Genomic DNA, 25,935 nt, shown 5'->3' with positions numbered 1-25,935 from the left:
ACATTGAAGCAGCAGCTCCCATTGGAAAGATCAGGATTTTTGCCTTTAAAAACAAGGGAAATGTCTACAGCGAGAGCCGGAAGACGCTCAATTGATTTCATTGACTGGAGGTTAAGAGGCGATTTAATCACTGGTTTAAATACGTTTTACAAATTCCCAGAGGGGGGAATATGTGATTTAAAGGGTTCTTTAATTCACCAGACAAAGACTGAACAAGACCCCATTGGCTTGCAGTCGATGTCAGAAAATCCCACCTGGAAATGACCATTTTTTAACCATGAGGCTAATTATCCAGTGGAACAAGCTCCGCAAGGGAGGTCGTAAATTCCCCATCACTTGCAATTTGTAAATCAAGACTGCAGCTCTTGCGGCAAGATCCCTGGTGTGTGGATGTCCCTGTTCCACGTTTCGGGATCCCTGGTACATGGTGCCTCCCTCCTACCAGTTTTGGATCCCCACAATGGGTGCTCCCATCGACCCATACAGTCTCTGCGGGGGAGGGGGAGTGTATAAAAAGAGACTATGTCTGACTGTCTTGCCCAGGCTACGCTGCAGGGGCTATTCACAGGCATGATCCCACTACTGATCGGCACGGGAGTTTTGACCTGCTCCATTTCCGACCTGGGCCAGTTCACCCCTCCTTAGGCAACCTGGGGACCCCAAGCTTCCCAGGGATCCCCATATTGATGCCGATCTTAGTGTGGACACCCGATCAGCACAGCCCCCTCACCAGGCCAGAGAGAGCAGCAGGTTTCCCCTATTGTTTCTCACTCTTGTTTCCTAGACTAGTTTCTCCTCCGCACCAACTTGCTATTTTGCTTTGTGAGCCTGGCTAGCTCAGGTGGCAGAGCATCAGATTTTAATCTGAGGGTCCAGGGTTCAAGTCCCTGGTCAGGTGATAAACTACTCACCAAGATCTTAAGGTGTCTTGCTGGAGTCCTCTTTGATGTTACTTTTTCTCTGCAGGATTTACCCTTTCCTCAGAAGGGCCTTTTTGTGTGTGGGTTTGAAGGGGCAACTTCCTGACAGCCCCTCTGTCCTTGCAGCCTGGAGGAATAAAGGCCTTTGGGCATAGAGCATGTTCCTCCCCTGCACACACACACACACACACACAGAATATCCCTAAGGAATTAGAATCACCTGCTGCCTTCCCCTGTCCTGCTGGATCCTCAAATGAAGATGCTATTCAGCCTAAACCCATGTCCCCTCCTATTCCCAGTGACCCTCAATCCCAACCCACAGACCCCCCCTCCTCAAGCTGCTCCTCAATCCCAACCCACGGCTCCCTCCTTCCCTCCAGCAGCAAGTGCTTCAGACCCCCTCAGGAAGATTTTCTTGAAAGGTTTCATGTATGAGTCTGCATGTGGATTTTACAGTGTGTTGGAAATAGGTTGGGTTGCCGAAATGATCACTTGTGGCTGGTGCTGGATTCCCAGTCTCCTTGTTATAGGGACAGGAGAAATAAAGGGTTGTTATCCTTGTTGTGTGAATCGAGGGCAGCACAACTGGGCTTGGCAGACCCCAATAGAGGGACTCACCCTCAATTCAATAGCACTTGCTAGGCAGGGGACATAGTGACTATGGTGCCTTCTTATTTTCCCCCTTTTCCACCCAGGATGGCAGGTGAACTCTACAGAGGCACCTCTGGGCTTGCACTGACTAAGGACAACAGCTGTGAGTGGGGTGCAGAGAGGGGATGGTTCATGTTAAAGGACTTTTGGTTGCTGGACTTACGAACCGTAGGGAGAAGGACACTGCCCAGCTTATTTGGGGGGTGGTCTTTCCCTTGTGGTTTATGAGTTGGGGCTGCTGACATGACTTCTACTAACCCTGGGCTTACATTGCAGTGTAGACATATCCTGAGAGGACATCTATACTGTGACAAAATCCCGCTGGCCTGGATGATCTGATTTGGGCTCCTGGGGCTCAGGTTGTTGAGCTAAAAACTACAGCGTAGACATCTGGGCTCAGACTGGAGCCCAGGCTCAGAGACCCTCACCCCTCGTGGGGTCTCGGAGGCTGGGCTGAAGCCCAAGTGTCTATGCTGTTATTTTATAACCCTGCAGCAGAAGCCTCATAAGCCTGAATCAACTGACCCAGGGTTTGAGAATAGTGACTTGGGTGTGTTAATGGCAGTGTAGACATAATGCTAGGCTATGTCCACACTGCAATGAAACACCCACGGCTGCCCCGTGCCAGTGCAGGCTCCCGGGGCTTCGGCCATGGGGGTGGTAAATTTGCACTCTAGACATCTCGGCTCAGGCTCAATACCGGGATCTGGACCCCACAAATTTGGGAGGGAGTTTAGCAAGTGAAAAAGGTAAAATGGCAGTGGAGTATTACCCTGGACTCAGTGGCATTTCTCCATTGGTCTGTCTGCTTTGGAGCAGGGACAATAACACATTCTGCTGCATTCGTTATTTCAAAGGGTGGTTTAGGATTTTCATTGTCACACACGGTGCACAAAGCAGGACTCAACCCTCGGTGTAAACTAAATGAGCTGCCCACAGGTTCTGGCAGCCACAATGAGCCATTCAGCATGAGAGCCCAGACCTGACCCTGTCCCAGAGAAAGCAGGATCCTCTGTGACAGGCTGGAACACTGACCTATCAGCTCTTAACTCCCAAACTTTCAGTAAGTCTGTTATCAGTGCCTGTGAGTATAATTTAAACAACTATACTGGGCTGGACCAAAGAGCTCTGTGTTTTGTCTTCCCACAATACCACGTTGCCCAAAAGTTAGTCAACAAGGTACCACTGGGAATTGAACCCAGGATCTCCTATTTACAAGACAGGTGCTTTAGCCAGCTAAGCCATGGTGCCTCCCTGTGGCAACAGCACAGTGTCTACCCACACCTGACTCCCTGCCATCCCCACTGGGGCCTGAAAAGCTTTGCTTGTGTTTAGATTCTGCAAAGCAGAGGAGCAGGTGAGGTTTTCCTTGCAAGCTGTGTGTGTGTGTGTGTGTGAATCTTTGGCCAGGTCAGCACTATAAGGTTACTTCAGCATCATTATATTGCTCAGATGTGTGAAAAACACACAACGCTCCCTCGGTCGGCAGTTTTTGGCTGGTGCACACACTGCAATGCCACGTCTGGCGACAAAATTGCCCTGTTTTGGTGACAAAATAAAACCACCTTGACGAGAGGCCTAGTGCTTTTTGCAGCAAACTTAAAGTGACAAATGTCAGTGTAAATGCTGCTGGTCATTATATCACCATAACTGGTTTCCACCAGTATCCCACCACATCTGCCGTGAACTCACCTGTCCTGCATTCCTGCTACAGAGGCTGGGTCCCTCCCCTTTCATAGCTCCAGTAAGTTCTGAAAGCTGAGCCACTATCTATACCGGGATTAGCTTGATAGAACTGCATTGCCAGCCTAAGTAATGTAATTACACCAACCTAATTTTGTAGTGTAGACCTGTCCAAAGAATAACACACACACCTTGGGAGCAAAACTTCACCTGCTCCTCTGCTTCACAGAATACAAACACGAACAACACTTGTCAGGGCCCAGTGGGGATTGGCAGAGTCAGGTGTGGGCAAACACAGCATTTTAAATAACAGTAGGTATCCTGGGTTAGCTGGTTAAAACCACTGTTTTGTAAACAGGAGATCCTGGGTTCAACTCCTTGTAGTCCCTTGGGAATGGCTTTGGGGCCCCTGGTATTGGCTACTGTCAGAAGACAAGATTCAGAGCTAGATGTACCTATGGTTTAAATTACACTCACAGGCACTGATAATAGAGTTACTGAAAGTTTGGGGGTTAAGAACTGATAGGTCTGTGGTCCACTCCCCTCAATGCGGTTTTACTGTTTCCACTTGCTAAACTCCCTCCCAACCTCTACAAAATTACACTGCAGACATATGGGCTTGAGCCCAACCTCTGAGGCGCGAGGGTCTCTGAACCCAGGCTTCAGCGTGAACACAAATATCTGCACCAAAGTTTTTAGCCCCTCAGCTTTACGTCTAGGAGCCCAAGTCAGATGACCCAGGCCAGCCCTGTTGCCATCTTTATCCCAGGAGAGATGGACTCTAAGGGTACGTCTCCACTGCAATGTAAGCCCAGGTGTGGCATGCTGTGCTCAAAGCAGCACCTGGAAGCCCCATATTTACCACTCTCATATAATGATGACATGGTTTGTACAAAGTCTGCCTGGTGAGGTATCATTTCAAAAGTCTTGATCTGTTGAACATTAATATCGTGTTGGATTGTGTGTGTAGCATTGGTTGGGAAGTTATGAAGTTTTGCTCTGTGTGTGTTACTGAGATATGTTATGAGGTGGGGAAATCCCCCCCCCCCCAGCCTTTCAGGTGTGACAATGGAGGAGCCAGACTCGCTGCTGGCCCATTGAAGGGATCCACACTCCCAAGGACTAGCCCAGGAACCGTGTACAATGCAGACTTCTCCGAGATAGCACAGCGACAATGGACACTGCTTGACTCCCATGGTAACAAAGGAGCTTCCTAGCAAGTTGGAAGAAACTATGAAAGAGGGGAAGAGACATCATGACCTGGCCTCTCTCCCCCACAACTCAGCAGGTGGAATCACACCTGGAGGACAAAGACTGAACTGAACTGATTTAGAAATCAGAAGAGAATAATAACAATAATACTTGCAAACCAAAATCCCCAAACAGACTAGCATTGGTTTTTCAGCAGAAAATTTTCAGTTTGGGGAATTTTGTTTTCTCAGTCAGACCTTGCCAAGGGAAACAGGGAGAAAATGTTGGAGTTGCCTCCTTCAGAACAGCTTGGCCTAGACACTTGCTCTGGCCTTGCTCGGGTTGAGGGTATTTTAATAATTTGGGCAGGTCCCAGGGTGTTTGGGGGAGATGATGAGGATGTTCTCTTTTGAGATAAAAACTAAGAAATACAACACTAGAGAATTTCTTTTTTTAAGAAATCTGGGATTTAGACATTTTATTTAAAGCAAGGGAGTTCTGAGTTTCTGAGAAGGTTTTTGTTTGCAAGAAGCAACATTGTTTGATCTGTCATTGTACCAAAGGGGGAGATGGTTGTCTACAAAGGAGGGGTGAAAACTAAACATATCCAATGAGAATAGGATTTGAACCCATGCATGCAGAGCACAATGGATTAGTAGTCCATCACCATAACCACTCGACCACCTCACCTGAGCTGTTAAAAAAAGGGACAGGAGGAGAAATCTAAGGCCAGCAGAGCTAGGGACAATAAGGATTTTTTAAATACTAAGCGGAAGCAGAGGCTGAATGAGCTCCCCCCTCACATCTAGTGAGGAGCTGGGGGAAAGACTTCAGGAACAGACGGTGTTTGCATAGACACACCTGCCTAGCTATGCAGCATGATGGGGCCGCTTTCCCAAAATGACCAGTTTTGGCTGGTGGCAGGTTACAAATCACTTTAGGAGTGAATAGAATCAAATGTTATTATCCTTCCTCCATGAGTGAAGGGCAGCAGAACATACCTAGTCCATCCTGATGGGTGGGGAATTGCTTTTATTGGACTTCATAGAAGTGATTGAGAACATCACCCTAAACCAGTGGGCCCCAAACATTTCGCACTGTGCCCTCTTATCCATGTCTGTGGCCCCTCGGAAGCCGCAGTCAAGAACCGAGGCTGGGAGTGGGTCTGTTGCTTGCTGGGGAGAGGGGTGTAGACAGGGGTAAGGGGATCGAGGCCGAGCAGGGAGTCAGAGCCCCAGGCTGAGGGTGGGGTTGGGGAAGAGCTGGGACAGAGTGGGGCTGAGTGCTGCTCCCTCCATGGAGACTGGCTCAGGCCCTGAGGTGCCCCCATGAATGTTCCTCTGTGTCCCCCTAGGAGTCATGCCCCACATTTTGGGGACCACTGAACCCTACTCGTTAAACAGGGGCTAGTGATGCCAAAGCCCAGGGAAAGGGAGAACAAGTGCGGGGCCCCCAGCACTGGAGCCATGTGAAGGGGCTGCAGGAGAGGGGCAATGGCTGGTGACACAGGGAGTTAAGGGCAAAGGGGGCACAGGAGGGGGCAGGAGTTAGGGGTGAAGGAGGTACAAGGGTTGGGAGTGCAGGGGCTAGCGGTAAAGGGGGAGTGGGCATCGTCCAGGGGCAGTGGGGAAGTGCCCAAGTACAAGCTTTGCCCAGGGCACCATTTCCCCTAATGCTGGTCTGAGCAAACAATTGGAAATGACCCTTCAGTGAGACCAGAACCATCATGTAGAAAAGCCCCTTTGTTAAGTGGTGGTGGCTGAGGGCTTAGGGAGATGGGTTAAAAACAACAGGCATTTGTCTGTGGAGGTTTGATTCTTGCCTGCTAGGCCAGGCTGGTGTGTGGTGTCTCCATGGCTGTACTTTCAGTGTCTGATCTGCCACAGGGAGCCAAGTCTAGACATATTCAGAGGCTCTATGCCAGGGTTTCTCAAACTTCCTTTCACTGTAACTGATTTTTGCCAAAAAATAACCAAAAAACTTACTACATGACCCTATATAGACGCACCAAGCCCCTCTACACTGAGCACAGGCAGAGGAGACAAAGCCTGAGCCCTGCTCCAGTTGGGGGAGGGCAAAACCAGAGCTTGAGGGATTCAGCCTTGGGTGGTGGGGCTCAGACTTTTGGTTTCAGCCCCACGCACCAACAAGTCTAATGCCAGCCCCGGCGACCCCATTAAAACAGGGTTATGACCCACTTTGGGGTCTTGCCCCACAGTTTGAGAACCACTGCTCTAGGCTGATGGGAGAGAGTTTTCCTGGGGGTGCAGTTAATCCACTTTCCAAGAGGTGGCAGCTATGTCAGTGGGAGAAGCTATATCGGTGGGTGTGCAAGCTGTGGTGTTTACCACATTTAAGAAGTTTAATCAAACCCCATTTTTAAAAACACCTGTGGTCTGGGAATGGCAAAGGAGCTCGATGAATCAGGGTTTGTCCTTCAAAGTCCTGGACATCATGATTCCATACTCCTGTTATCATGGGGATATTGCTCAGTGTTAGAGTGCTTGATTGCAGTTTTCACGTAGTCCTCAGTTCAAACCCCTGTGTTGTCTTATAACCTTCTTTCTTTTTTTTTTAAAAAAGTTAAACATTTTCATTTCCATTCTCCATTATGTTCAAGGGCTCCTCTATACAGGAGTGCTTGATATCAATGTAAACACTCAACATTTTGCTGTCCAAATGCATAAAAACGTAGCAAAGCTGTCCTTCAGCTGAAATCAGCTCCAATCCTCTAAGTGTCTAGTTTATGTTTTCATCAGTTAAACAAAGGTATCATACGAATGTACATTCACAGATCCCTCTTCTCCAGGGGCTATGTTGTGCAGAAGAACAAGAACCACATCCAGTTGCAGTTCAGGAATCTGATGACCAAAGAGCCACGAAGTGTTCTGAGGGCTGGAGAAAAATGCCTTCTAGTGAGCTATTGAATGAGCTCAACCTGTTTAGGTTATCAAAAGACAATTGAAAGGTGACTTCATTGAAGTGTTGAAGGGCCTTAATGGAGAGAAAAGATGGGGTATTAAAGGGCTCTTTAATCTCGCAGAGAAAGGCATAACAAGACCCAATGGCTGGAAGGTGAAAAGAGACAAATTCATATTACAACTAAGGCACAAATATTCAACATCGAGGATGATTCACCACAGGAACAATCTCCCAAGGAAAGTGGTGGATTCGCCATGTCCTGATGTCATTTCATGAAGACTAGCTATCTTTCTGGAATGTGTTTGGCCCAAAAGTAGATATTGTGTCATACAGGAGGCCTGTGATATGCAGGGGGTCAGATTAGATGCTCTAATGGTCTCTTCTGGCCATAAAGTTGACTAATTTCTGAAAAACTGAGTGTAGCATTGGGAGCAGCGTCTTGTGTTTTCCTGTCTAGCCGGCTTGCTTCCTAGAACGAACGCTCCTTGAGTGGGGTGATCCACAGGGAGTAGCTCAAACCTCCAAAGTGCCTGGCCAGGGGCAGGACATTAGCACAGCAAGGGAGGGGTGTGGTAGTGACATCACAAAGGCCTTTGGCAGGACCTCAGACTATTGGTGAAAGGTGGTGGGGAGGTGGTGACCTCACAGAGAGATGCTGACATCAGTCAGGCAGGACAGGGGTGAGGGGCCAGGGAAACCTCAGAGACCCCTGTGGCTTTGCTTCAGCAAGTCTCCTTCTCTAGGTCTCTCTTTGAGGACTGAGAGTATTCGGGTTCACGGACGTGAGTGCCAGGAGGAAGCTTTTTCGAGTTTTCTCCTTCCCTTTTCCTGATTTTACTAGAAAACAGCCATCCCTGTTTAGAAGGTTGAAGCCTCCTTGAGGTTTGAAACCTGTTCAGTCTGATCCATCTGGTGACAGTTGAATTCTAGGCATGGAAAACACAAACTTAAGGAGGCAGAATTTTATTCCGCACCTGGGATTTTGTCCCATAGAATCAGTGGGGACATTAGGGTTTGTCCTTTCTGTTTCACCTTTTCCTCCATCCATCCCTCCCTCCTTTCTCTTTGTCTCTTGCTTCTTTTGTTCTTTCACCTGTTCCCCTCCCAACAGCAGGAGCGGTGTGTGTGTGTGTGTGTATGTGTGTGTTGCGGGGGAGTGCTCTGCAGCTCCCACTGTGGGAGGTCCACCCAAAAATGTGGGGCTGAAATAGTGCTCGGGCAGTGATCCCCACCAGTGACCTGGGCCATCCTTTGGGCTCTCTGGTGAGAACCCTCAGCCTCCCGTTCTCAGTCTCTACCCTGATTGGCTGAGCAGGGGGTTATTGACAGGGAGGAGATTCAGGTCCTTGTTGTTCTCTTTTAAGACCAAGGAAATAAGTCATAACCTCTTATATGTTGACAAATTTTGCTGCTTTGCTGCATTAATGGTCTCTGAGCAGTTCATGATTCTCTCTAACATTGCAGTTCTCCTCAAATACTTGCTGAATAATTACTGTGAACTGTTGTTGGTCTGGAGCTCATCTGAGAGCACTTTATTCAGGTCATTCAGTGTTTGAAATTCACGATCTGATGGTTAGTTTCAAAATCAGGGCTCTTGGGTCCTATTCCCAACTCTGCCACTGGCTGGCTGTGTGACCTAAGACAAGTCAATTCTCCTTTCTCAGCCTTTGCTTCTCCCTCTCTCAAGTAGGGATAATGATGATCCGCTCCTACCTAGCTCAAGGTGGGTGGAGGATGGGGATCCATTGGAGAGTGTCACTAGGAGTATCAGAGGGGCCGTGTTAGTCTGGATTTGTAAAAGCAGCAAAGACTCCTGTGGCACCTGGCTAAACAAACAGAACAAACCCCAAATCCCCCCTGTGCTTTGGGAGCCAGGTTTGTGGTCGGAATTCTGTAGTTCAGATGACTTCACGCCTGGGCATTGGGATTATTTACCAGTTTCTGTGGCATTGGGGCAGTTTTGTGCTCCCAGCTGTGATGGCCGAGTGGTTAAGGTGTTGGACTTGAAATCCAATAGGGTTCCCCTGCGCAGGTTCAAATCCTGCTCACAGCGAGGCCTGTGTTTTAGCCAGTCTCTCACCCGGGCAATACCTCTGTACAACCCCCTGAGACACTCTCAATTCTCTCCCCACTCCAAGTAAATTCTGTTCTGCTCCTTTCATCGAGATGCCTGGGACACCACCTCACACTGTGTTGTTGAGGGGTTGGGCAAACTCTCAGCACCTGAAGCCTCTGCCGCTCACCTGGTGCCCCATAGATCAGCCATAGCCCTGGTTCTGCTCCTCTCTCTAGAGTGTGAAAGGAGCTGAGTCAGCGACTCCATGGGAGCTACGGGGCTGCAGAACCAACAGAGAGAAAAAAAGGTGCTCAGTGCCCACTGGCAGCCAGCTCCCCCCCACCCACTACAGGCCTTGCTGACAAGCTCCTCACACTTGCCAGTGATCAGCTGTTCAGTGGGGTGCAGGAGGCGCTGGGGGAGGAGCAGGGAGAGTGGAAGAGGGAAAGGAATGGGGCAGGAAGGTGCAGGGCGGGAAGAGGTGGGAGAGGGGTGGGGGCTTGGGGGAAGGGGTGTAGTGGAGGGCAGGGCCTGGGGAGGAAAGGGGGGATTTGTCCCATACCCCGGATCCCTCTAGGGCCGGCCCTGAAGGGAAGCACCGACTCTCACAGTGACAATAGAAGTGACCAGCCTTGCGGGGGAGGCTGAGGGAGATCCGCACTAACCAGGTCTCTTCTCTCCCCCACGGTGAGCCAGACACTGCTCTCTCCTGGCTCTCACTCTAGCAGCTGGACCCCAAGGAGCCATTTCCCCACAGGAAGTGCATTGAGTACCCCTGTGGTGCTGGGGGGCTGGTGCTGCTGCTGCCTGTAGGGCTGGGAGGGGGGCTGATGTCTGCACAGACTCTCAGCTGCCAGGCCGGAGGGGGCACTTGGGACCTTACCAGACTGGCTCAGTGAAGACGGGGGGTTGACAGAGCAATACAGACGCTCTCCAGATCACAGAGCAGCAGCCGCCCATGCAGCCAGGCAATGAGCATTTCCCACCGCCTGGAGCCGAGGGGGAAGCGGCAGCTGCTGTTCCAGCTGCTCGGGGACAGGCCCTGTCAGCCAACAGCCACTTCTTACTCCCCACAGCTAAGGGCGCCGGGTTCCTCCGGTGGGGGTGTGGAGCAGCCGTTCGTTTTCCTGTTCGCACTCCTCTGCCGTGTGAAAATCGGGGAGGGGAGGCAGAAGCCCCACTTCCCTCCCGAAATGACGCCCAGTGGGGCAAGCCAGGACAACAGGGTGGGGCGGCAAGTGGTGGCCAGACTCTCACCCCCAGGGTCTAGTCTAGCTCAGGGTCCAGCTCAACTTCCTCCCCGCACCACTGGCCCCCAGTCCCCTTCCACCACCAGGTCAACCCGGGCACTAGGGCAGGAACGGGGTGAGGCAGCAAGTCAAGCTGAGCAAGGCAGGGAAAAGCGAGTCTTGTCTTCATGGGCACCTCCCAATGACGTCCTTTTGTGTGCAACTGCTGCAAAAACATCCCGGGCAGAGAAGCAACAGGCCAAAATACAGGCATACAGCTGCCAAAGTAGCTCAGTTGGGAGAGCGTTAGACTGAAGATCTAAAGGTCCCTGGTTCAATCCCAGGCTTTGGCAGGTGCTTTCATCCTCTTTGTGCAGGGGCAACTTGTTTTCTAGAAGCCCAGTGGTGCCTGCACCCAAGATGAGCAGGGTTTCCCTGGGGTAAAGCAATTTTGGGGGCCCCTTCCATTAAAAAAAAGTGGCAATACTGTATTCTCACGGGGCCCCTGCAGGGCCTGAGGCAAATTGCCCCACTTGCCTCCCCTCTGGGTGGCCCTGAAGGTGAGTCTCTGATCTTGGGCTCTGCTGTAGGAAAACATAGAATGGGCTTCTGCCCCTAGTTGGCCCACCTGACCTTTAAGGATGAGAGCTGTCTTTCCCAACATGGCAGGAAGAGAGCAATGCAGGGTGACCCTCAGGAATGGTGCCAGAGGGCTGCTGGGCAGTGACAGGCAGGAATAGGGGATGAAAACTCCTCTGCGCAGCTCAGCAAGGGCAGTACCAGGGAAGGGGCATCTGTAAAAGTGGCTGTGTAGAAGGTGGAAGGGATTTGGGGGCCCAGGAGGAGGCGCTTGATGTTCAGTGCCTTGGAGCAGCTGGACTTAGCCATGGTGAGTGTTCAGGAAATGCCCATTAATAACTCTAGGGTAGCTCAATAGGCAGAGGGTGATTGGAGGAAGGGCCTCCTGGCCAGGGAAGAACGATGGGGCTGGAGTCACATTCGCGGTGCGAGTACAGAAGGGGCTGGAGCTCCAACCAGGGAGGGCATTACTGGTGGGCTTTGTGCTCTGTGGCACTGGTTACTGCTATATTAGTGTGTATGGTCCCCAGTTAAGGCATGAGAGGGAAGATCAAAGGCTCCCTTCCTCTGGACTGCATGATGTTTGTTGTTGGGAGGGGGGGTTAATTGTGTCAGCCGGCCTGAGCACCGCTGGTCCTGTTTTCCCAACCGTCAGAGGAAACATTTTTACAATGAGCACTACCTGGCGCAGGTCTGTAGTGAGGTTGGCTTAGAGGAGCTCACTCCAGCCACAGAGGGGGTTCACCTTTCTGCGGGGACAGACCAGGACTCGCATTGACCGGATTTATGCTTAGCTTTTGTATCTTTAGCACGTTGCTTCTCAGATTCTTTCTTGGCCTGACTTGTTACACTTTGACACTTAACAGGCCAGAGTTTGTGCACCTTCCTATTATCCTCACTAGGATCTGATTTCCAAATTTTGAGGAATGACTTTTTGCCTCTAACAGCCTCCAGTACTCGGCCGTTTACCTAGAGTGGCGTTCTGCTGGTCGTCCTATTGTCGTTTCTGATTTAGGGCAAACGTTTCATCTGAGCCTCTAATTGCGGTGTTTTTAAACAGTCTGCAAGCTGCTTGCAGGCACCTAACACTTATGACAGCAGCTCCTTTTAATTCCCATCTAACCATCTGTACTTATGCCGATAGGTCGACTTTAGGTCTTTAACTTTGAGCGGTAGCTGAGAAGATGGTAAATCGGGCAGAAACCCGTTCGACAAACCTCTTCATTTCCTTGTTATTTCCTGACTTCTTCATTCATCCCCTTTTCCTTATTTCCTGGCTGAGGTGGCGGCCTGCCAGGGAGCTCCCCGGCACCTCTGGCTGCCTGGGCTGAAGGCAAGAGACAGGCCTGGGCGTGGCGAGGGCCTCCTGTCCCGGAATGAGGCCACAGTGCTTCCTGGTCCCCTTTTCCCACCCACAGTGGCAGGCGGCTGCTGCAGGAGAACACGAGGGAGGCTCTCGGGATGCTAGGCAGCTCTGTGTGGCTGTCAGGGGAAAGAGCCTTCTTCTCTAAAGATGGCTGGCAGAAAGGTGGTGCTCAGCTCTGTAAGCGACCTGCCCAGTAGCCTCGCTGCCAGGGGATTCAGACATTTCTGTAAGGTGCATAAAGAGGGTATTTGGCTTCCAAGTTAATATGAGAAATATGCATTTAGGAGATGGAATTTCCATTCTTTCATCAGTGCCCCAGTGGCCTAATGGATAAGGCAATGGCTTTCTAAGTCAGAGATTGTGGGTTCGAGTCCCGTCTGGGGTGAAAAACTGCCTTCTTCCTGTATATTGCAAGGAAACCTTGACCTTATTTTCAGCAAGGAAGCTGGGAGATGTTTGAACACAAAATACTGGATCTTGGGAAAAATCCCCCAGAAATGGCAGCTTGACAAATGCTTTCTAAACCCCTCAGTAGCAAACAGTTAATACTAGTGTTTGTCTGAGACAAGAGGGAAGGGGAGTGTTTACTCCCACACCTCGGTGAGGGAAAGAGCAAGGCCGTCCTGAAAGAGAATGGATCTGTCTGGAGACAAAGCAGTCCCTGAGAATGAGCAACGGTGTGAAAAGAAGAGGTTCAAATGTGTGTTAGAGGGTTTATCCCTTCACCCTCCCATTACCAGGTCCTTCTTGCGTACACACAGAGCAGCAATACCCAAAGTCCGAAGGTGCAAACAATTAGATGTTTATTGGATTGAACTTCCAGCAAACAATGATTCCAGTTTTCTTCCTCAGTGTCCCCATCCCAGCCCTGACGCCACAGAACCTTGCCTGTGTCCCTGTTTCCATTCTCCCTCTTAGCAAAACATAGGACATGTGGTGACACATTTCCTGATAGGGCCAGGCATCAAGGTGGAAGGTGTTGATATTCCATTTGTCCCACTGCCCCGTGTGTAGTACAGTGCCCCTCTCGTACGGGCGTGCCACACCTGTTCCAATTAGCGTTCCAGGCTTCCCACTATAGTGGGCCTGAGAAGGTTGGGTCCAGGTTGTCTAGTACAGGGGGGAGGGGCTTACTCCATTACTTCTAGGTTATTTCCGTAGGCAACGTAACACAAGTATACTTAGCAATACACCAGCCGCTGTAATAATCCACAGTAACACCGAGAGACCTGAGCACTGCCGCATGGTCCAACATCCTGGCCACCACCGAAACACCTCCTCTCCTCCTTCGACGGGGTCAAGCTCTTAACATGTCCAGTTGCTGGCAGTTGCAATACGCTGCCGCTGCAGGTTTTCGTGCTTTTGTCCATAGCATAAGTCCATTGAATGTCCACAGAGAAATGGGTTATTGTCCAAACCAACTTAACCACATGGTGTGGAATCAGGCTGTATGCGCTGGTTTGATTATTCACAGCAGTAAGATTCACAGATCTATCTGTGCACCAAAGCCCAGAGAGCAGCGTGTAGTGTGGAATTTGGTTAGGGGCTGGTGTAATTGTGCCCCCAGTAATATGTACATTTCCAGCAAAACACCTCATAGACAGTACACCCAATTGTCCACCCCTTGCCACGGGCCATTGGGTGTGCTCCTCCATGGCCATCAGGGAGGGGCACAGTCAGACATCTTCTCTGGATTTACACCATTTTACACACCCCCCATTGATTCCCAGCGAGCAAATCCCCTTCTCATTATTACCATAGGGCTTGTGGGGCCCACCTTAGCTGCCCATTCAGATACCATGGTAGCTATTACACAGGTGCTGGCCTCCTAGTCGAGCATTTTGAATTTCCATACACATCTTCCCCCAGGTCAGCCTTTTGAAGCCATCCCCACCCATGTCATGAGGTTTTCTGTTCACTGAAACACAACAATGCTAACAACAAGGCAAACACCACAGACAAACAACACAAAACATAGATCCATGGTATTATGGGTTAGTCTTTTGCTGGCACCAGCTTGCTTGTAGAGTGTCTGAAAAACAAAAGAAACAATTTCCACACACGCCCCCGGTGGGGACAGATTAGTGCTTAATAATAATAATACCACTTCCTTTTACAAATTTCCTTGCTAATTGCAGGAAAATTGCCCATTTCCCCTCAGAATGTCTGTAAATGCTTCTTGGGACAAAACATAGTGGTGGTAGCAGCCACTTTACCTGACCCTCTTGTATAATTTAATTACTAAGCTTCCATCCAACGTGAGTGCACAGAGCTGCACATACAGTTACATTTATATAACTGGGTTTTATTATTAAACCAACAACTGCCCTTCTTGTAACACCACAACTGTTGCCTTTTACTATTTCCACAACTCAAAAATGTTTACTTACCTCCAAACTCTGTATTATTAATTTTTGCAAAACCCTGGGTGGCTGCACTGCAGTGCTGGGGTGACTCTGCAGGGGGAGAAGCTGCTGTGGAGCAATGTAGAGCAGGTGCAGGAAGGAGCCGGGGTCACTATTCACATTCTGAACTGCACAATTTTCCAAATTTGGGAATGTCTGAGAACAATTCTAGGGGGAAAGTGAACGCAGAGCAGTGACACTGGAGGTGCCCAGACCTCCAATGGGGGCGGTTGTGGAAATTAATAATGGGAAGATCATTTGTGAAATTAGTCGTCACTGACAAGATTTGTCTCTTCTTATTTCATGTTATGGTGTTATTTAGCGGAATCAGGACATATTTTTACTATATTAATTAAATACTTAATTTTATTTAACTGAGCCAAAAACTTAGTGTCACTTATTTTTTCTCTGTCCTAGCAAGAACTAAATTAATTTTGTGACTTTCTGGAAAGTGCAGAGAGATAAAATGTGGGGAAATCAGTCTCTGTGTTTGTGAGCTGATGTTTTCCTCTCACAGGACAGTGCCTGCATTGAAATACCAAGAGGGATCTAAGGGCTGGTGTACGCTGGGCACAGGGGTGTTTGCAGAAGGGGCGGGGCCTCAAGTGGAAGGGGCGGGGCAGGGCGTTAGTCCTCCCCCAGCTGGCGGTTCACGCCCTGCCCATGGTGTTGCAATGACAGAGGCTGCTCAGGCTGCACTTGTAGCGAGGTTCCCCCACTAGGTGGCCGCGCAGAGGCTGCAGGAGACAGGCAGGTGGCAGCAGGGGAAATGGCGACACAGGAGCTCTCAGCAGCAGGGTGACGGACAATGCCGTGGAGCAGCAGCGATGCAGAGTGAAGAGGGCAAACCGAGAGCCAGTTGAGGGAGTGTCGGCAGCAGAAGCTGAAGTATCACTCGCTGCCTCCCCCACCCCTGGGGCTTTGCTGCCCAAGGGGAGTGGGGGTTGGGGGAAGGAGAGCGGAGGGGTCTGTTAAAGGAACATTGGATTGGCCTGTCACACTGCAAGGTGAGAAACTGAGGCACAGCACTGCCCAGCGTACTCTGGGGTGGGGGGGTTGCTGATGAGCGTAGATGTGAATGTGGTTGTGGGGTTTTCCCAAACTCAGGCTAGATTCTCTTTCTCTTTTAATAGAAGTTCTCATTGGCTCTCTGCCCGCGCAGAGCTGGGGAGTGGGGGCCTGTTGCCTTTTCCCCAGGCAGCAGGGTGACACCTGCCTGGCGAGTGAGGGTCGGTTTGGGTGACCCCCACTCAGGGCAGGCTCAGGGCAGGTCTCTGCCCTTTACTCAGCCCAGGAGGAGTTTTTTGCACTAACATCCCAAGTGTGCAAGTCCGTCCCCGCAGAGCTGCCCCATGGGGTGACCTTAAAGCAATTGTGGAAAACGGGACGGGGGTGGGGGGTAATAGGCTCCTATATGAGAAAAAGTCCAGCCAAACCGGACTGTCCCTTTAAAAACGGGACATCTGGTCACCCTGGAGCAGCCCCGCACTCCTGCTCCCCGGTTGGTGCGTTTGTGACCCGGGGGCTGAAGCCGACGCGAGAAAGGGAAGTGAGCGAGTAAGTTTTGGGGTTGGGCCCCACATGTTTAGTGCAGGCTGTGGGGAGCCGGGCTGAGCAGAGCCTGCCCCGACGGGGTGTGTGGTCACCCTGAGCTGGGAGCGTGTGGCCAGACATGGGGAAGGGGGGGAGGGAGAAGCTTGGTTGTGGGAAGCAGATCCTTTTTTTTTTTGCCTGTCTGGGTGGGGGTCTCGGTACCTAATGAAAAGCAGCGGTGGGGGAGGGGAATTGAGACTCTGCTTTGGGGGTTGCTGGGGGGGCACGACACAAGCCAGCCGGTGCTGGCTGCTGCTGTGGGACATAGGACAGGTGGGGGTGGGGCTGTCTGGGTGCTTGAGATGAGGGGCGGTTCCTGGTTGGCTGGTGCCGGCGTGCCTAGTGTTCTCTGACAGCTGATCTCCCATTGGCCCTCGCGCGGGGCGGGTCTCTGAAAGCTGGTCTCCCATTGGGCCCTCCCCTACTGACGTTTCTGACGGGCTCATCTCCCATTGGTGACGTTGTCTGACAGCGATGCGGGGCGGAGCCGCCAGGGCCTTGTGCGCTCAGAGCTCAGCGCGGCCCGCGAGAAGCGGCGCGAGGCCGTGCGGGGCCGGGTCCCGCTGCCGGGCGGAGGAACCGAGACCGCAGCAGCGGCGCCGCCTCCCGCCGGGCGAGAAGCCGCAGCACCGGGGGGGGTCACAGGGCGCGAGGCGCTTCCGCGCGCGGCTGTTTCCTGCCGGTCGCGGGGTGACGGTTCCTGCCCGTGGGGGCCGGGGGGTCCCGATGGCAGCGGGGGGCTCTGGCGTCCGCCCGCCCGCGGCGGCTGGGAGCTGCGGGGCCACTTGCACTGGCCGGGGGCTGTGGCTTCTCCTCACCCCCCCCCCCGGTGACTGGGAGCTCCCGGCTCTGCCTGCGGTGTCTGAGCGCTGGGGGCTCCTCTCCTGCCTGGGGCGGCTGGGAGCTCCCGGGGCTTCGGCGCTGCGGGGTCTGTGAGCAATGACATGGGGCTGCAGGGTCCTCCCGCCATCAAGGCCTGTTGGGAAATCCTGGGTCCATCCGCAGCAGCTGGGAGCTCTGGGGTCCGCTCGTAGGAGCTGCAGGGTCCATACGCAGTGGGGTGGGGCTGTGGGGGCTCCCCGGCCACCCATGGCTGCTGGGAGCTCCAGGGTCTGCCTGTGGAAGCTGTGGGGAGATGAGGGGTTTGGGGTGGAGGAGGGGGCTCCAGGCTGCAGGATGGGGCCGAGGAATTCAGAGTGCAGGAGGGGGCTGTGGGTTGAGGCAGGGGGTTGGGGTCCAGGACGGGGTGATGGCTCTGGGGTGGGGGCAGGGATGATGGGTTCCAGGTGTGGGAGGAAGCTCTGGGCTGGGGCAGGAGGTTGAAGTGCAGAGGGGTGAGGGCTCTGGGGTGCAAGAGGGGGCTCTGGGTTTCGGGGGGTTAAGGGCTGGGGCCGGGGGTTGGGGTGCAGAGTTACCTCGGGCGGCTCCTGGTCAGCGGTTGCAGCAGGGGGGACCTACTGGCCATTTCCAGGGCACAGTGCGGTGCCCTAGGACACGTAGGGACCAGCCTGCCTGAGCCCCGCAGCACCGCTGACCGGACTTTATAACCCTGGTCACCCCACTGGGAGCTCCAGGGTCCCCCTGTCCCATGTGGTGGCTGGAGCTCTGGGATCCACTCACAGCAACTGGGAGCTGTGGGGTCCATCCGTGGTGGCATGGGCCTGTGGGAGCCCCTTCCGACATTGGTGGCTGATAGCTGTGAGGCCCCCACCGGCCGACAGCTCCAGTCTTGCTGCCCCAGGGCTGAGGTGGAAAATGTCACTGAGATCTCTGAAAGTCACAAATTCTCTGACCCCCTTTATATAATCTTAGCCTTAATCGTTGTTGACTGTCTCTCTCAATCTAGTGGTCTGCTCTAGCGCAGATGGGACAGGGAAGACAGACGCTCACCCCCCAGCACAGGTTTGGGCCAGAAATGGCTCTTGGGCTATTTGCTGTGCATGCAGAGGACTTGTCCAGGCCGGTGGAGCAGCTCAGCCAGATGAGGAGCTGGAAGAAGGAGACTTGAGCAGCCTGAACATCCCACTTTTTCTCCACAGCCACTGCCTGTCAGCAGGATTCCTCCTTCTCCTCAGTGAGACCAAATCTAAGCACCTAGACAGCTGGTCTGTCCGCTGCACCCCAATTCCCCATGCCTGAGCCTCCCTGCCAAAGTCCTGTACCTGGCTCCAGAGAATTGTCTCACATCTCACTGGGAACTCGACTTCTTGTGCCCAGAGAGTCTCGGCCCCACTCAGTAGAGTACCTGAGAAACACAGTGTCTGCCTTTTCCAAATAACTGCTTGAAAAGGTTTTATTCCTATAACCATGTGGCCTAATGGATAAGGCATCTGATTTCGGATCAGGCGATTGAGGGTTCAAGTCCCTTCGTGGTTGTGATTGTGCAGTTTTACCTTTGGGCTGAAAGTCCTGCTCCCTTCAGGGCTGGAACCTCTTCTTGGCCGCTCAGGCCAATGCTCTGGCTTCAGCTAGAGCCCTGGGAAGGAGTTGGGGGTTGTGTGTCACAAAGGCTGGGGCATGAGCCCCAGGTGCTTCCAGTCTCGCCTTTGCCATTCCTGACTTGCCAAAGAAAATGGGCGGCTGCCCGGGCTAGCGTGTGGAGCAGTTTCCCTCTTCCAAGTGTGCACCTGTCCCTGTGCTGGAGGGTACTTGCTAAATAGCGCCTTGGGAGCCTGGGTTTCTCTGCTTCTCGCCAGCTGGGGAAAAGCCTCTTGGGGTAAAATCTCCTGCCCCACTGCCAAAGTGAGCACCTGGAGTGGGAATGGTAAGAGGCCCCCCAGGGGGGCTGGCCCTGCTTTCTTACCATCTTCTGATGTTGGCCACAGAGCAGCAGCAGCTGGCTGTGGGTGGTTTTCAGTGGGGATTCGGCATGCAAGGGAGCAGCCTGTCTGGGTGTCTCTGTGGCTGTCTGCTGGCCACGCATAGGCATGGTTCTCCCCTCCTCTTGCCCTGCCCTCGGTTGCTCTGTGGCTTTTAAGGCCTTCCCTTGGAGCCGTCAGCACCAGCCACCTCTGCTCTAGGTGCCCAGAGGAGGAGAGGTGCTGGGCTCCAGCCTGGGACTCTTCCTCCCTCCTGCCTTTCCCTGACTATGAAACCTGGCCCTGACACTCCTTTCTTCAAGCGCCATGTGGGCAAGAGGAAAGTGTGGTAGAAAGCACAAGGGCCAAACTTGTGGGCATCAGAAATCCCAAACACCCAGTCAAACCACAGCCACTTCTAGACCCCATTCCAACCAAAGACCTGGCTCCAGTGGGTATGAGTCACTCAGCACAAGGTAAACAGCTCATTCTCATACAGCTGGAGATAGGAAAGCGCTTGGATCTCCAGGGATTTTCCACAAGGTGCCACTGAGATGTGAACTCAGATTTCAGCATGCCAACCATTATACCAGCTTGTGCTAGTTTCTCTGAACATTGGTGACTCTATCATAGAATACCAGGGTTGAAAGGGACCTCAGGAGGTATCTAGTCCAGCCCGCTGCTCAAAGCAGGGCCAATCCACAGACAGATTTTTATCCCAGATCCCTAAATGTCCCCCTCAAGGACTGAGCTCACAAACCTGGGTTTAGCAGGCCAATACTCAAACCACTGAGCTCTCCCTCCCTCACAGGGCCAGTTTGTGTAAGGGGACTGTTGGCCCTTTAACTAAAACTGAGTGGGGTTTTTTTTGGTTGGCTAGTTCCCAGTTCCAATAGACGGGGGAAGGGTCAATGGGAAATCAGGCCCCTGAGACTGACAGGCCCCTGGGGCGATGGTCACCAACTGGTAGGGAACAAGTGAGAATTTGTTAATGAGTAAAACACCTGGTGAAAATTGGCAAAGCTGTGGAGAGTTTGAAAAGTTCCAGTGAATTTACACATGAAGATACAAACAGAGAGAAAGAGATGATCACAGACTGCACAGGCCCACACAGACATAAACACAAACCAAACCCACACAGCACACAGAGCCATATACACATAAGGGAAAGCCACACAAAACAGAACAAATCCAAACCAAAAAGTACAGCAAAAGCCCACAACAGGAAAGCACAAAAACCACATACCAAAAGAATACTTAGCAAAAAACAATCTGCATGCAAAAGTCATACACACACACACACACAACTATGCATGGCATCCACAAAAATTACACAGGACCCACATGCACATCAATACGACAGACAACAAAAAACCCCAACATACAGAAAGCCAGGCAGGGTTTGAGTCTCACAGTGAAGAGGGCGAGCACACAGGTGGTTTGGGGAGCAAAGACTGAGGGGGAGTCGGGGGCAGTGCTCTGGGTTTTGCTCGACCCCTCCTGACACAGGTGGCTGGTGGAGAGCAGAGCCTGGTAGATCTGTGGAATCTGCCCTGCTCTCTGTAAAGCAAGGGGACCTCGGTGTCTTCTGAGCTGCAGGGCAAAATGATTGGCAGAAGCCATTTGCTTAAAGGAAACTAGTGCTGTAGGTGAGGTTTGATCTCACAACCACAGCATGACTCCCACTCAGCACTGCTTTGTGAGTACTGGGCACTAACCCATTGCAACCACTGGGCCCTGCTTTCAGGAGCTTGTCTCCATGTTTCATGGATGGATTAGCGGAGTGGGGGGGTTGCATTAGCTAAAACAAATCCATATTAAAGGCTGCAGGATGGCAGCAGCAAAGGTGGGGTGTCTCCTTCCATGTGATAGAGCTGGTTCCCCCTTTCCGTTGCTGAGGGGAAGGTTGGTGCTTTGAGCCCACCCGGTGCTGGAACGTCCCATGGGTGAGGTTAACGGGACTCTTGGGAAGGGAGGGGAAGTCTTTTCTATCCCCTGCCTAGCTCCATTGGTCTCCTGTGGCCCTTTCGGCTCTCTGCTCCCCTGTTGGGGAGATGCAGAGACAAGCCCCCATCTGGGTGAGTCACCGAGAGGCTGTGTCCCATGGCGTGTGGGGGGGAGTGGTAGGGGTGGGATGGGGCTCAAGGGGAGAAGGTTGTGTGTGACAGTGTTGTGACAAGGGGGGGAGGGTGTGTTCCTTAGGATAGAAATAATGGAAAAACACAGGGGCAGTGACAGCGAAGCCCCGTGTCTGAGTGTTATGACCCTGTGTGGTGCCGCCGTTCACCTTCCCCTCCTATGGTCTCAGCTTTCATTGAATCCAGCATTTTTTCACCTGTCCTCACCACAGAGGTGTCCCACCTGCCTCAGCTACCGAGTGTCCCTCTTAGAGACACTGAGGACTGGAACTGATTTCAGCTGCTGGACAGCTCTGCTAGGTCTTTATTCATTTGCACAGGACACTGCTGAGTGTTTTAAATTCATTTCAAGCCCCCTGCCCCCCTTCAGCGAACTCCTGAACATACTGGAGATGGGTCTGGAAATCGATTTTCATTCAAAAAAGTTTTTAAAGGGAATCACTTGGATTGGAATTAGGAACCCATCACCCTGCAGGGAAACATTCACCCACTGAGCTACCCTCACAACAGAGAGTGTCCTGTATAGCCCAGAGCAGGACCAGTTTTTAACCTGGGGGTTAGTAAACTTTATCTCTATACAAACACCACAGTTTACAAACTCCCGACCCCCCGCTCTGTGTCACCAGCTCCCCAGCTCCCTGCCCGTCAGTCTCTCCAACATTGCTCCAATCCCTTAAAGCAGGGTCTCAACCTCAATTTACCTTAGGGCCAGTGCCAGTCCTCCAGTCCTCCCAGTGGGCCAATAATGTCACTCATACTGCCCAGAACCCACCCCCCAGAACTCCACCCTCCACCTGCCTAAGGCTCTGGGAGGGAGTTTGGGTGGGGGGGAGGAGGTCTAGGGTGCAGGCCCTGGGCTGGGGCTGGGGATTGGGGTGCAGGAGGCGTGCAGGCTGTGGGGGGAGTTTGGGTGCAGAAGGGGTGAGAGGCTGGTCTCTGGGAGGGAGTTTGGGTGGGGGAGGGGTTCTGGGGGGCAGGCTCTGGGATGGAGTTTGCAGCGCTGTAACATGGGCGAGGCGAGTGAGGCACTTGCCTCGGGCGCGCAAAGTGGAGGGGCGCAGCTCTACCACGATCAGAGGTGCTTCGGCGGCAGCTCTACTGCTGCCACTTCTTCAGCAGCAATTCGTCAGTGGGTCCTTTTCTCCAAGAGGGACTCAGGGACCCGCTGCTGAATTGCCGCCGAAGGATGAATGAAGCAGCGGCAGCAATTGGGCAGCAGGTCCTTCCCTCCGACAGGGACTCAAGGACCTGCAGCCAAAGAGCCTGGAGCCGGCCCTTGCCTCGGGCACAAAAATTCCTTGTTATGGCTCTGGGAGTTTGGGTGCTGGGTGCAGGCTCTGGGCTGGGGCAGGGGGTGGGGGGAACAGGAGGAGGGGTGGGGGTGCAGGCTCTGGGAGGGAGATTAGGGTGGGTGGGAGGGTGTGGGTGGAGGGAGGGGGTGCAGGCTGTGGGAGGGAGTTGGGGGCAGGTGACTGTGGAGAGGGGTGCTGGCTCTGGGTGGGAGTTTGATGGTTGGTGGGTGTATGTGGGTTGGGGATGGGGGTGCAGGCTCTGGGCTGGGGCAGGGGGTAGGGGAACAGGAGGAGGGGTGGGGGTGCAGGCTCTGGGAGGGAGATTAGGGTGGGTGGGAGGGTGTGTGTGGAGGGAGAGGGTGCAGGCTGTGGAGGGAGTTGGGGGCAGGTGTCTGTGGAGAGGGGTGCAGGCTCTGGGAAGGAGTTTGCAGGGAGGAGGGTGTATGTGGGGAGGGGATGGTGGTGCAGGCTCTGGGCTGGGGCAGGGGGTAGGAGGAACAGGAGGAGGGGTGGGGGTGCAGGCTCTGGGAGGGGGTCAGGGGTGCGGCGCTTACCTGGGGTTCCAAGGCGGGGCAGGCTGGGGGGCCTCCGTGTGCTGCTGCCCCCAGGCATCACCCCCGCAGTGTCCCATTGGCTGCAGGGGCTCAGGACAGGGGCAGCGCACGGAGGCACAGACCCACCCTGCCCTGCCATGGGGAGGGGCCGGCAGCCACTGGAGCGAGCAGACAGATGCTCAGCTCCGCTGCACTGCTGGGGTCCCTGGCAGGGAGCGCCTGGGGGCAGCAGGTGGGGCCAAGGGAGTGACCCGCTCCCAAAACTGCTGGAGCCCCATGGGCGAGACCTGGGAACCAGGACTGCCAGCCAGACAAACACCTTTAAGAGGAGGCGGGGCCCTCTCCCTGTCACAAACTGATCCTCCTCCTTCAGTTCAGTGACAGCCTGAATTGTTCCTTATCCCGGCAGAGCCAGAGGATTGAAAGCAACAACATCAAACCCCTGTGTAGCTCCCAGGAATGGACACAAACACTCCCTGGTATCTGAGGAGATGTTCAGCTTTGCCCTTGGTCAACTACAAGGCTAAAGGGAAAGGAGGTGGCGCCAGGTATAAAGAGTGAAACACGACACATCATAGTTATGCCCATGGTGGCTGCAAAATCTTTTGACGTACTTCTTCTTATCAGCAGTGTATTGTTTTCTCTGGAGCCTAGGCCTTGACCAAGAAATTTGTACCTTGATAAAATAATCAACTGCCCCTGGACTTGACACCCACTGGGGTGTCCCTACACAGGTACAAGTACTAACAACATGGCTGCCTTTTAGCCATAGATTTTAATCAGGGCAATAAATTGAAACAAACCCCTGTTAAATCATTTCTCAGCCTGAGTCCTTCACCCACATTCCCTAGAGCACTGGGCCACCATGTGGACGTTTCATTTCTGACCTCAGTTTCACACAGAGACAAAATTTCCTTTGCACAGATCCATGAACAGCAAAACCTCCCTGTGTCTCTGGTCTGAGCCAGGGCATTCGATGCCAGTGAACCTTTTTCTCCTGCAATGACGACGGTCAGACAGAGGGGTCATGGCACCTGCATCCCCGCCAGGGAGATATTGGCTCCGCTCTTTCTTTCTGCTGCTGTTGTTAGTCCCATCAAACATCAAGGGTGGAATGCAAGGCTGAGTTCACGCACCAGCCCTCAGTGCCCCAGAGAAATCCTGCCCCCTGCTAGTGGAACGATGTGCTGGAGATTTGACTAGGAAAGGGACTGTCCTGAATTGTCAGAGTGGGGAATGAACAACAATCTACAGCAATGTCGTTCACACAAACACACTCTCATCCTGCTCCACCCGGAAGGGAAATGGGCAGGAATTCTCGCTGTTCACCCAAGGACACACTTACACTGATGGGCAGCCGTGAGTGTGCTGGGGAAGCTGGTCTGAGCAAACAATTTGAAGTGACAATTCAGTGAGAACAAAATCATCATGCAGTGAACTGGATGCATGTCAAGTAGTTGTGGCCGAGTGGTTAAGGCGATGGACTAGAAATCCATTGGGGTCTCCCTGCGCAGGTTCAAATCCTGCCAACTACGCAAGCACTGTTGTTGTTATTATTATTGTAGTCTTAGTGCCTGAGCATCCATAGTGCGAACTGGAGATAAATCTAGTTTCACTCTGTCTACACTTAAAACCCTGCTGTGGCACTGCTATAGCACTTTGGAGTAGACAGTGACTGGAGGGATTTTCCCATCCCTGTAATAGCTGCATGGACAGAACAATTCTTCCTTTTCTTTAGCACTATCTAACCCGGGCTTAGGTCACCTTAACTATATGGGTTTGTGGGGGGTCACACCCTGGAAGACATCGCTTTGCCAGTTCAGTGCCCAGTGTACACCAGCCCTTAGATCCCTCTTGGTATTTCAATGCAGGCACTGACCTGTGAGAGGAAAACATCAGTTCATAAACACAGAGACTAATCTCGCTGCACTTTCCAGAAAGTCACAAATTCAATTCATTCTTGCTAGGACAGAGAAAAAATAAGTGATACTTAGTTTTTGGCTTGATTAAATAAAATTAAGTGTTTAATTAATATAGTAAAAATCTGTACTGATTCCTCTAACTAACACCATAGCGTGAAATAGGAACAGAGACAAATCTTGTCAGTGACGACTAATTTCACAAATGATCTTCCCATTAGTAATTGCCACACTGCCCCTATTGGAGGTCTGGGCATCTCCAGTGTCATTGCTCTGTGTTCACCTTCCCCTAGAATTGTTCTCGGACATTCGCCTTCCTCTGCAGCGTGGGGCTCAGGTCACTTGCTGGAGGATTCCCTGCACCTTGATGTCTTTAAGCCACAATTTGAGGACTTCAATAACTCAGACATAGGTTAGGGGTTTGTTACAGGAGTGGGTGGGTGAGATTCTGTGGCCTGCATTGTGCAGGAGGTCAGACTAGATGATCATAATGGTCCCTTCTGACCTTAATTCTATGAAGCTATGAATCTAGTCCCAAATTTGGAAAACGGTGCAGTTCAGAATGAGAATAGTGACCCCGTCTCCTTCCTGCACCTGCTCTACATTGCTCCACAGCAGCTTCTCTACCTGCACAGTCAC

General features: G+C 52.4%; 6 non-coding genes across 6 annotated transcripts; 4 read left to right on the top strand and 2 right to left on the bottom strand.

Annotated features, from left to right (window-relative positions):
- Positions 1-2,748: 2,748 nt before the first annotated feature.
- On the bottom strand, positions 2,749-2,822 carry TRNAT-UGU. The gene has a single exon. It is a non-coding gene; the product is annotated as a tRNA-Thr (tRNA).
- Positions 2,823-5,053: 2,231 nt separating this feature from the next.
- On the bottom strand, positions 5,054-5,135 carry TRNAS-ACU. Its single transcript has one exon. It is a non-coding gene; the product is annotated as a tRNA-Ser (tRNA).
- Positions 5,136-9,338: 4,203 nt separating this feature from the next.
- On the top strand, positions 9,339-9,420 carry TRNAS-UGA. The gene has a single exon. It is a non-coding gene; the product is annotated as a tRNA-Ser (tRNA).
- Positions 9,421-10,932: 1,512 nt separating this feature from the next.
- TRNAF-GAA lies at positions 10,933-11,005 on the top strand. Its single transcript has one exon. It is a non-coding gene; the product is annotated as a tRNA-Phe (tRNA).
- A 1,904-nt stretch (positions 11,006-12,909) lies between these two features.
- Positions 12,910-12,982, top strand: TRNAR-UCU. The gene has a single exon. It is a non-coding gene; the product is annotated as a tRNA-Arg (tRNA).
- An 11,848-nt stretch (positions 12,983-24,830) lies between these two features.
- On the top strand, positions 24,831-24,912 carry TRNAS-AGA. Its single transcript has one exon. It is a non-coding gene; the product is annotated as a tRNA-Ser (tRNA).
- Positions 24,913-25,935: the final 1,023 nt, after the last annotated feature.

The sequence above is a fragment of the Mauremys mutica genome, unplaced genomic scaffold (assembly GCF_020497125.1).
Source record: "Mauremys mutica isolate MM-2020 ecotype Southern unplaced genomic scaffold, ASM2049712v1 001291F_np12_obj, whole genome shotgun sequence".
Classification (NCBI taxonomy): domain Eukaryota; kingdom Metazoa; phylum Chordata; order Testudines; family Geoemydidae; genus Mauremys; species Mauremys mutica.
Note: the sequence above shows the minus strand (reverse complement) of the source record. Positions and strands in the feature narration are given on the sequence as shown.